Genomic DNA, 8,536 nt, shown 5'->3' with positions numbered 1-8,536 from the left:
ATATAAGGCTTGCGGAAGCGAACTCACATTGCTTGGCAGGGGGTAGTGCGCCATCTGGGGTCAGCGAAGACTGCATTTTTTTTGTTGTTGCAAAGTGAATGAAACGCAGCAAGAAAAAAAAAAAACGGAAACGGCGGATTCTGTTGGATTAGAGTAATTCAGAAGCATTGACTGAAATAAATACCTGATTGAAATGGCGTATATTGGATGAGTTCCGGAATTTGACTGTAAGAAAGAAGAATTTGACGCATATTTGGAACGATTTGAGAGATGGCTGGCCGCTAATGACATTGATTCCGAAAAGAAGGCTGATGTATTCCTTAGCGTGCTAGGTCCAACGGAATATGGACTGTTGAAAAATTTGATAGCACCACAGAAAGTGGTAGATGAGACATACGAAAATCTCACAAACGCCTTGTCACTGCATTTCAAGCCAAAGCCTATCCTGATAGCAGAACGGTTCCGATTCTATAAGAGACAGCAACAGCACGGTGAACCTGTTTCTGACTACATACTTGCATTGAAGAAATTAGCAAGCACCTGTGAGTTTGGACAGTTTCTGAGTGATGCACTGCGTGATCAGTTTGTCTGTGGTCTCTCAGGGGAAAAGTATCACAAAAGACTGTTGTCAGAAAAAGACTTAACTTTCAAAAAAGCTTGTGACATTGCTCTGGCATTGGAATTGGCATACAAAGACACAAAAGAAATGAAAGAACATGCTGAAAAGCCCAAGGAAACAGTACACAAAGTCTTCAACACTGCAAAGGAAAAGCGACCATACAAAAAAGGTAAAAGGTCAGGGAACACTCAACAGGATGTTTCAAGAGGTGGACAACGTACTGAGAGGAAACAGCATTGCTATCGATGTGGAAAAGACAATCATCAGCCAAATGACTGCTACTACCGCTCTGAAACCTGCCACAAATGTGGAAAAATGGGACACTTACAAAGAATGTGTAAAGGCAAGCAAATAAGGGATAAAACACACATGGTCACAGACACAAGAAAACAGGATGACTCTGACGATGGTGATGATGTACGACTGTCCTTGTTCACAGTCTACACTGCGCAAGGTAGTACGGACGGTATTTTTGTGACGATGGATTTGTCTGGGATACCAGTGAACATGCAAGTGGATACAGGAGCTTCTGTGTCACTGATTCCAGAATCGCTATATGAAGGACAACTGAAAAATTGCCCTTTGAAACCTACTGCAATTCACCTGTCTTCATACACGGGAGAACCCATACCTGTACGTGGGACGATAGAGGTTCCAGTGAAGTACAACAACAAGGAGTGGAAGCTACCGCTGGTGGTGGTCAAAGGCAGCAACCCATCATTGCTGGGGAGGAATTGGCTGCAGAAAATAAAGCTGAACTGGGGAGAGATCTTCAGTCTGCAGAAAAAGGAACCACTCACACTGGAAGGTATGTTTGAAAACCACAAAGATTTGTTCAAAGATGGTTATGGGAAGATTAAAGATTTCCAAGCAAAGATTAGAGTGCAGAAGGATGCCAAACCTATCTTTCACAAGCCACGTCCTGTACCGTACGCTTTAAGGGAAGCTGTTGATAAAGAGCTTGAACGACTACAGAAAAACGGAATTATCTCACCAGTAAAAAGGAGTGAATGGGCGGCACCCTTGGTAGTGGTACCAAAACGAGATAAAGAAGTGAGGTTATGCGGAGATTACAAAGTGACTGTGAATAGATGCATACTTCCAGAGGAGTATCCCCTCCCAAATGTAGAAGATCTATTCGCTACACTGGCTGGTGGGACAGTTTTTAGTAAATTAGACTTGTCCTTTGCCTACCAACAGCTAACCCTTGATCCTGAGTCAGAACAGTATTTGACGATCAACACTCACAAGGGCCTATTTAGGTACCATCGTCTGGCTTATGGAGTTTCCACGGCTCCAGCTGTGTTTCAACACACGATGGACCAGATACTGCATGGCATGGAGAAAGTTGTGTGCTTCTTGGACGATATTCTAGTCACAGCACCTACCAAAGAAAAACATCTGGAAATATTAGATGAGGTGATGGACAGACTGGAAAAGCATGGAATAAAGATCAAACAAAGTGTGCATTCCTGCAAGACTCAGTGGAGTACCTAGGGTACCGAATTGATGCACAAGGTCTCCATCCAACGAGTAACAAAGTGGAAGCCATAGTAAACGCACCAGCACCACAGAATGTGACTGAGTTAAGGTCATTTCTGGGATTGCTAAACTACTATGGGAAATTTGTGGCAAATCTATCCACACTATTGCACCCACTGCATCAGTTGTTACACGCGGACACACTTTGGACTTGGTCTCAACAGTGTGATGATGCATTTAAGGCATGCAAACAGCGTCTTCTAAACAGCAAGTGTCTTATACACTATGATCCAGAGAAGCCTCTCAGGCTCGCATGTGATGCTAGTCCTTATGGGGTTGGAGCAGTAATTTCACACGTGTTACCCTCCGGGGAGGAACAACCCATCGCTTTCGCATCAAGGACTCTGTCATCGCCTGAGCAGAATTATGCTCAAATTGAAAAGGAAGCATTGAGCATAATCTTTGGCGTCAAGAAATTCCACAAATACCTGTATGGAAGGAAATTTGTGCTTTTGACGGATCACAAACCTCTGTTGACTATATTGGGTCCAAAGTCTGCAGTACCAACACTTGCAGCTCTGCGTATGCAGCGCTGGGCCTTAATCCTGTTGGCCTATGATTACGACATCCAGTACAGACGTTCCAGTGAGCATGCAAATGCAGACGCCTTATCACGTCTTCCTTATGAACGGCACACGCATGATGACACGGATGACAAGGGAGTATTCTGCGTTTCCCATGTGGATGAGTTGCCTATTACTGCTAAGGATATAGCAGAGGAGACTAGACTTGATCCAATCCTTTCCAAAGTTCTGGACCTGACGTTGTCAGGCTGGCCAAGGTACGTACCAAACCCAGACCTGAAACCCTTCTACATGAGAAAGGACCACTTGTCCACGGACCAGGGTTGTGCACTCTGGGGGTCAAGGGTCATCATTCCACCGAAATTCAGAAAACGGCTGTTGTCTGATATTCATGAGGGACACCCTGGCATAACACGTATGAAGGCATTAGCTAGGAATTTCCTATGGTGGCCTGGATTAGATCAGGAGATTGAGGACTATGTTGGTCAGTGCACAGCGTGCGAAATCACTCTTAACAGGCCTGCGGTAGCACCTCTCCATCCATGGTCATGGACAACGGTTCCGTGGGAAAGGATACATGTCGATTTTGCGGAAATCAACAAACAGCACTACCTGGTGGTCGTTGATGTCTATTCCAAATGGTTGGAAGTTCTGCCTACACAGTTGACAACTGCAGAAAAGACCACTAACCTGCTCAGAAACCTTTTTGCAGCCTATGGTTTACCCAAAGTGCTAGTATCGGACAATGGTCCACCTTTCACATCTAGGGAGTTTGAGCAGTTTCTCAAGAGGAATGGTATTCATCATGTACTTACACCACCTTATCACCCTGCGTCAAACGGGGCAGCAGAACGAGCTGTACAGACATTCAAGAAAGCCTGGACACGCCTTGAGGCTCAATCGGTGTTGCCCCAACAACGGCTTGCTCGATTTCTGTTTACATACAGGAATACACCTCACACAGTCACCGAACGCACTCCAGCGGAACTGTTTCTCAACAGACAACCACGCATGCGCCTGTCATTACTGAAGCCTGATCTGTCTCAAGTTGTAGCCAAGCATCAGTTGCAGCAGAAGAAGGCTCATGACAAGCGGACAAGGCCTCTCCAGATGTTTAATCTGGGAGAGAGGGTGTTAGTTAGAGATTTCAGGCATCCGAAGAACCTGTGGGTTCCAGGGACAATTCTAAAATGCAGAGGACCTCTGACTTATGACGTAAAAGTTGGACATCGCAAAGTCAAAGTGCATGTGGATGGCCTGTGCGCATCCAAGGCACCCTGTCCAAATAGAGAGGAGGACAGCGAGTTCCTTGACTATGCAATCACATCTGAAGATCAAGCAGAAAGCGCTGAACCAGCAGATGCTTCTGCTAATCCATTCCAGGAAGTGCAGCCTGAGCGTCGCTATCCTGAAAGACAACGTAGGGCACCAACAAGACTGAATCTGTAAAAGTTATACAGTGAAAAATTCTTAAGTAAATACGGTGGTACTATTACTGTTATGTTCATGAAGTTCTAGTGTATAAAGGAACAGTATAAGAGTACTGTAGTGTTTAAGTTTGGAAAATGTGTTACTACTATCTAGTAGTCGGTTTTGAATGGGTTATTATTTAGAAGGGAGGAGTGTAGTAGTTCAGAGTATTTGAATAACTACGGTTGAGGCTGTCTACTACAGTGATTACGGTACTGTGAGAGTGTACGGCAGTGTGTATGAAAAGCGCGTCAGAAGTAAAGGAGTGAAGTTGGAATCTTTGTCTCGGCTCCTCATTTTCTCAAGCGAAATATCCAGTAGCGATACTACACTCTGCTAAACCGAATTTTGCAAATTATAACATGCATATTGTGATACCCTCGCCTTTCACAATACAACTTATATCACTCTATACTCTAGCCATATTTGGAAGTTGTAGAAAAATACTGAATGATGTCATGACCCATCAGATATTGCCAGGTGCTTTGTTCAGCTTCTCTTGCTTATTAAAAATGTGTTAAATTGTACTTGTCAACTTCTGGTTTTGCTTCTAGCGAGCACAACCCCCGGAGTAAAGCGAATACGAGGTGCACGTTACGTGCACGTTACGTCTACAGGGCTGCTGAGGGTGTGGGGGGTCTTTTCCCTTTTTTTTAAGGCTACGTGTACTTTTAGTAAATCATTTGAAGCTTTGAAATAAACTGACAGAAAGGAAAATGTACATTCCTACGTTTATTTAATTAAAGATATACTATGTAAGAGTTAGGTTCTGAGCATTGAGCATTTGTAATGCTATGATAAAATGAGGGCTGATTTGAATAAACTCTCATTGTCTGTTATTCATGCTTGATGTATATGCCTTTAAAACTCAAAATATGAATATATTGGTCGGACACCACAGTCGGTTTTGTAAAACACCCAGGTTTCCCATGACAACGTGCACTGAAGGTGCATTATACAAACAGAGTCCCACTGGCTGGTGGGCTCCTTCATTCATCCCCCTCAAGTTGTCATAGCAATAAAAAGATGTTTTCAGGATACAAATGCAAAGCTGCAAAATATAAGTGCGTAGTATACCTTTAATAATCCCGTATAGCATTATTTGTGACAGTGTTTTAACTTCCATTGTTTTAATGTTTATTATTGCATATATACATAATATTGTATGTTGAACACAGTGTATATGCATATAAAACCCACAGCTGTTATGGACGTGCTGGAAGCGTAGTGGTGTCTTTTCAAGCCCGTGATGCAGTTTGGAGCCATCACCAAGCACTCGGTGGAGTATTTTTGTATGTTCATGTCCTATTTAAACTTTGGTTTATTTAAGAGGATAAAATTTAATCCTGTTAATGTCCGTACACCAGTGCTGCTTGGGTGTGATTATAATGTTTAATATTTCTCTTTGTATTTTTGATTTCATATGTTTGTCTTTGTTTATTTTGTGCATTTGCACTAGATGCAAAGTATAAATAAAAAATGGGTAATTGATCTGAAGTCTGCATGTGTACTATCTGTATTAAATTGACCTTGATCCACTGTAAATAAAGAAGGATCCCCAAACTCATGGGTCGTCTGCCTTTGCCTTCAGCTCCCCGGTGGTGGTGTTTTCATTACAGTGAAACCTCTGCGTATTATTTGCACACGTCATTCGTTAGCGGCTCTAGCAGGTTCTGAATCGCGCTGCGCAGTATGCGGTTTGGACCTCGTGCCATCACTCCATCTCCGAGTCTTGTGAGAGCTCGTCTGGCGTCAGCGGTGTCTCGTACGGAGTGTCTTACTTTACACGGGCTAGGAGAAAGTGAATGTTTGCTGAGGTGTAATAACCTTTCTGATCACAGGCTTGAAACTCGACACTACTGTTGAATCGGCCTGCTGATCGGGTGGAATGGCCACGGTGTCTTGATTTGGTGATGGGTCATTTGACTGGTCCCTGTCCATTTTTTTCCCTCTAGAACTATCCTGGGAGTTAGAAAAGCTCCAAGCCACTGAACTGTCTCTACGAAAGAGAGGGAGTTGTCAAGGCAATGTTTGTGTTCACCACTTTCCTATTAGTTGCAGCGGTAATCATTAGACAGTGTTACTGACGGATGTCCAGAGCAAAGGATTGTGGGGGTGGGGCAGGTGGTTGGGGAGAAGGGGGCACAAATAATAGTATCGAGTAACTAAGTACAACTACCACGGCTTTGCTATAGCAACCGCACGGCACACAACAAGGCACACAATGAGCGTTCATCAGGGAGGGCACTAGTGTAGTGGAGGGCTTAGCCATGTCTGCTTCTGCTCCATCCATTACCCAGTTGGCCAAGTGTCCTTGAGTTCTTTAAATATTAGCTGCACTGGTATTTTAAATATACACGTTTCATTTAAATATATAACTATGTCAGTGCCAAACCTGATCTCCATGTTTTAAAGGCTGATAGGATTTTTCTGTCCTTTACACACCTATCGTGAACACTAAAGATTTAATATGTTTAAAAGATAGTTAAGATAAAAGTTTGGTTTTCTTGTAGGTCGAACAAAATATCTTGGCTAAGCCTTCCTGGACTTCTGGTAGCTCCGCCCCCTTATTACAGCCGTAGCCTGCCAGCCCTGCGCCTGCCGTTCTGACCATCGCCCCCACAGTTAGGAGTGCTGCCCGATTCTGCCCCCTGCTCTGTGCCCTTGCTCCACTGCTGTTTCAGGAGGACAGACCTGATTTCCATACACCAGAATATTCCACATTTGCTCTGTTTGAGTTATTTTTGATTCGCCCAAGCGTGTTCACAACTGCAGTGGTTTGTGGATGACATGGGAACGTTGTTCCTGGATTTGTGCAATACATGTGTGTGTATTAGGGGAAGAGGAGCACGTCTTGCCACGCTGGGAACATCTCCGCCTGTGTGCTCGGCTCTCCTTCACATACAGAGAAGGTGCAATAAGAACCAGGAACACCTTTTGTTCCTATGTGGTGGCCTGGAGGCTAAGCAACACAGCCAATTTGTTGGAAGTGTCGAACGTCCAAGGGAATAGGCAGAGGTCCCGAGGGAGCCACGCCCCCTCAGTGGGAGGAGCCTGGTCTTCTGTTTTGGTCTTCTACCGTTTGACTTCAGCCCTTTTCTGCTCCTTAGCATAGAACAGTTGTCAAAGGTTTCGGTGCTTTATGAGAATAAAACCAAAGAGGGGTTGGGGCTGCTAGTGGCTAGCAAAGCTAGCGTGACAGTGCCACCAGTGTTCCTAACACCACAGCTGCCATCTTGGTTTGAAACTGCTGAATCACTGGCTGAATTTTTAGACTCGTCAGACGCCTCTCCATCGCATGTGTGTTTCACTCCATTACTCCTGGCTAATTTGAAGATATGAATACACCTCCGGTCTAGCTGAGCTAAAATACCCTTGCTAATTATAAATAAATTATATCTGGATAGGCGTGGATATTTGCGGAAGAAGGCTTGTAGCATGGGGGGGGGGGGGGGGGGGGTGATGTGAAGCGTGTAGGAAGGAGGGAGGAATTTCCAGTGAAACTGAATTCTGACAGCAGAGTCACGGCATTCTGCCAGACTGGAGTTCTTGCAACGCGTGTGCTGCACCACGAGTGTCGAGGGACCTGCTATACCTGCTTATTATTCTCTCCCAGTTCGAACCATTCAAACTTTGCCTGTGCCATGAAATCAGTCTGTAGTCTTTTTATAGTTCAAGCCTCTCCATCCGTCAGCCACTAAGCAGTTTTGTAGTCTGTATTCCTAATGATTGATTTCTGTTTGGTTCTTGTAAATTCACCATTCATTTCTTTTACTGCTTTACCTCCAGTCTTGACTCATCCACATAATGCAGTTAACAGTTAACCGTGGCTGCATAAAAACGGGCTCGGACTCCCCGTTGTGTAGAACCCAGGGGAGGCTCAGGGCTGCAGGCGTAGTCCTCAGCGTTTGACGAGGAAGTAATTGTTTGGTGTCTGAGCACCCTTAACCCACAGTTCAGAATACTCTCGACATGCCTTGTGTGTTGTACGCGTCTCAGAGGGTCTGCTGCAGCTCTGCGGCCATCGCCCGCCCACGCTGCAGTGCTCCCGCCAGCTCGCCCTGTGTCTTCCCTTCTGCAGGGATGCCAAGTCCGCGAGGCGCAGACCTCTAGCTTCAGAGCCAAGTAGCCTGGGGAGTAGCCCCCCCCCCGAGCTGTTCTTCCTGGACGTCCAGAGAGATGGCTCTTTGAGGTGGGTTTTATGGGTGTCAACTCCTACCCACCTACATTTCTCAAAACGTTCTACAGCGCAAACAGTGCTGCTCAGAGGACTTGTTGCCAGGGAACGCAACAGCAACAGGTCACAGAACTCCCCCTCACGCCGAAGCTGTTCAACGAGACGTGCACCTCCCTGTGTGCGCGGCGGCCCCCGTGTCAATGA

This window comes from Brachyhypopomus gauderio, chromosome 9 (genome assembly GCF_052324685.1).
Source record: "Brachyhypopomus gauderio isolate BG-103 chromosome 9, BGAUD_0.2, whole genome shotgun sequence".
Classification (NCBI taxonomy): Eukaryota; Metazoa; Chordata; class Actinopteri; order Gymnotiformes; family Hypopomidae; genus Brachyhypopomus; species Brachyhypopomus gauderio.
The sequence above is the reverse complement of the archived record's forward strand: the minus strand, read 5'-3'. Positions refer to the sequence as shown.